Genomic DNA, 3683 nt, shown 5'->3' on the forward strand with positions numbered 1-3683 from the left:
CAGCCGGGCCAGTCAAGTTATCTCCATAAAACGCAAGAAATATCTTGTTCACGCATAATCCCTGTAGAGTAGGCCCATGTGTGCTCTTCAGAATTGGCGTTTTGATAACTTTTATTATTTAGTGCCGAAAAATGTTGGGACTTGCAAAAGTTCTAATGCGCGTGCTCGCTTATGCGCAACTGCTACTTTTTAATTGTATACTTTTCAGCGTTTTGGTTTAAAACTAAGTACACTTTCTGGAGTTCACTGCAGAAAAATTATTAACAAACTTTATCTTGATTGGCATGTAGTATAGATATCGTGAAAGATTTGCCCCAAAGAGATGAAATTATCCATTCATTGAAAACAAGTTTGTTTGCAAGCGGCATGTAGAGTGTGGGTTTAAAGCCACAAATATTGCGAAAGTCAATGAAAGTGGACAATTGAATGCATATTTAAATGAAAAAGAGGATATATTGTATAAAGTAACATCGTTAGACACTTCGTTTAGATATTAATTAGAGTCGGTTATACGTTGTTTTTTTGTCGTCACCAGGCTCGTAGCCCTCACTCAGGAGCAGTAACGCTGTTTGGCACGTTGGAAACATTTGGCCGGACCATACATCGCTACCTTCATCAGATCAACACGGACGTGAGACTGTACAGCAAAAACATAGGTGATTGACTAAAATTTTGCACTATGGTGCCCCGAGAAAACATTTTACAGGTGCAAATAGCTAGCTAATCATCAACTATTCAGAATGGACGATCACAGGCTGTGCAAAATCTCTACAAATCTAATATATACGATTTAACGATTTAATGCACGATGTATTTTATTAATGTAAAAAATATTCACTGCGATTTTGGTGACACATACTGTTCTCAAAACTATAACAATTTCACACTACTTCGACATTCTTCCTAGCTTTCGAAGCAAGACGGCTTAAGACACCTGCCGAAGATCTGGAGTTCCCAAACAAGGATGTTCTGGCAAGAAAGAAAAGGTCGCCCGGATTTGTTTGGGACGAATTAGATGAAAGTGGAAGTAAGGTTATCATACCAAAGGAAAACCTCGTTTTTCTAAACACAGGTAATTGTTTATTTAATCTTTATTTTATTCATTGTTTCTATCAATCAATCTATGTATCTTTCCATCCATACATAGATGTATCTATACATCTATTCATCCACACATACATACATTTCGTTCATCATTTGTATTCGATTTAAGATGCATCACAAATTTGTGCATATACGTACATAAACACTCATATCATTAGAGTATAATAGGATTGGATAATTAGATTATTTACTATATGATAATATATATATATATATATATATATATATATATATATATATATATATATATATATATATATACGTGTGTGTGCATGTGTGTAATTATATATACGCATACATATAAACACAAACAGATATATGTCTGTGTCTGTGTCTGTCTGCCTGTCTGTCTGTTCCGCTGTCTATTTGTCTGTCTGTCTTTCTGTCCATTTGTGTTTGTAACAGTCTGTATTCCATGAAATATTTACTTTTATTAACTTTTTTCTTATCCTCGGATATTTTTAAGGTGTATTATTATTAAGTTCACTTTATATTTTCTGGCAGATACAAGTTCAGTTGTTGTCTTTGCTTACACGAATCCAGGCAATATTTTGCCGGCCGGCACCAGAAAGAGGTACGTGTCTTTACCCATTTGATGTCGGCAGTTTATTCATTTTTAGTTTGAAAACTCTTGACATAACCTTCTATTCCGAAAACGTCGTCCTAGTGAACACTTCACTCAAAACAGATAATATAGGAATCCACAGTGCTCATCACATTCACCATTTAGTGAATAAATAAAAGGGGTTGTATTTCGAGTTATGGTCCCAGAGGACAGTTCTTGGGGAGTATCATATGCTTAAAGGTTTGACCTTTGAATTGTGATTACAGTTCTTTATTTTTTGCCGACAAAACTAGAACGTTGTGAATAAGGCGAAAGCGTTCTCTTCTGAATGTTCATATTCCACTAAAGGTTAACATAATGCTGATGAATGATCTCTGTACTTGCTGTATCAATCATTTTATAGTGAAAACAGGCAATGGGTGCGTTCTATTACTGCAACAAAGAAAGTTGAAAGAGTGAACAGCCCAGTAATATCAGTCAGTATCTATAGCAGTACAGACAACGACTACAGAGAGAAACTTCAACAGCCACTGACATTTATCTTGCACCACAAGGAGGTAATTGCGAATTCCGGTCCTTCTAAAACTGCATGAAGCTGCGCATGATTTTCTCTCCCATTTAGAAAAAATAAATTATCCTGGCAAAGACCATCTACATTAAAATTCTAAGCAATGCTGCATGTAACTTATACAATCAGATAGTCGAATGTTTTGAGAAAGATCAATCGGGGAAGTTGCCTCTTGGCGTAGTAACACGACCACCCTGACCTGAACACCAAAATTAATTAAAATTTCCCAGTCTTTCTAAACAAAAAGCAATTAAATTATCTGAATTAGCTTATCCGATTGACAGTTTGTTAGGCATTCAAGAAACAATAATATTGTGTATAATAGAGAAATGCCTATTGATGAATCTTCACTTATTGATGATGAATGAAACGTTTTTGCACTGCCAAATAAAATTTTTATTCAGATGGCACGGTTTAACGCAAGCAGGAATGGTAACATTGTATTTTTCGTTTGTTTGTTTTCGTTTGGTTCGTTTGTTTGTTTGTTTGTTTGTTTTGTTGGTTGGTTGGTTGGTTAGTTGTTTAAGCGAGTCCTTTTTATTAGTAGACGATACTTGTTGATTTCAGATTGGCTACAACGCTAGATGTTTATCGATGATTTATATGAACCCCAAAGCGTAAGTCAACTTGTCTTATTGTATAATTAATAAACAAAAAACAACGCTTCTTGTAAATTTATTTAGCATACAAATTAAAAGGCGAAAACTACGAGGCCTATTTTGGTTAAATAATGCAAAACCTTACGACTGAAGAATATGCCCCGTTTAGCAGGAAACAGTGTCATACATTTTACTGACGATATAATCTTGTGACGTGATTGTTTAAGCGACATACCACAGTGTTCAAATGTGTTTGTTTTTTCATAAATCTAGTATATGGAACGAGAAAAACTGTAAGAAGGTGAATGCCAATTTAACAGCGGACTTCACAGAATGCCACTGTGACTATATTGGAAGTGTTGCTGTCATCATGACCATGGGTGAAATGCCAACGGTAAGACTTGCTCAACAACAAGATGGCCATTTTAGTGTATTTGACTGTGAAATTGTGCACTGTGGATTACTCACAAAGGAGACAGAGGTGAACTGAATACACCCCTCCCGGTTAGTTTTGAGAAGGAAAGGTATTATTTGAATATTTACCTGACTGCTGTTTCTAATGTTGGAACTTGCTAATGGTCAGTTAGATTAATGAATGTCTCTGCATGACTTATTATGTGGCCGCAGTTTGGTATTTTATAGTAGCTTTTTGAAAGGATAAATTGCTCACCTTTTTCTGCACCGATTGGTTTAAGTATCACGTAGAGAATTAAATATGCAAATTAGTTATGGAATTTAATCCAAAATATAGCAAAAACCACAGGCATCGCACATTTCAATCTCGACAGTGCACATCATAGTTCATTGTTCTATCGAGCATTGACAGCTCAGCTGTAGGGTTGTCCAA

General features: G+C 35.5%; 1 long non-coding RNA gene across 1 annotated transcript; it reads left to right on the forward strand.

The window, feature by feature from the left end:
- Positions 1-2094: 2094 nt before the first annotated feature.
- LOC139125832 (uncharacterized) lies at positions 2095-3224 on the forward strand. The gene is made up of 3 exons (XR_011550373.1): positions 2095-2226; positions 2805-2854; positions 3110-3224. It is a non-coding gene; the product is annotated as an uncharacterized lncRNA (long non-coding RNA).
- Positions 3225-3683: the final 459 nt, after the last annotated feature.

The sequence above is a fragment of the Ptychodera flava genome (genome assembly GCF_041260155.1).
Source record: "Ptychodera flava strain L36383 chromosome 3 unlocalized genomic scaffold, AS_Pfla_20210202 Scaffold_26__1_contigs__length_13983176_pilon, whole genome shotgun sequence".
Taxonomy (NCBI): Eukaryota; Metazoa; Hemichordata; class Enteropneusta; family Ptychoderidae; genus Ptychodera; species Ptychodera flava.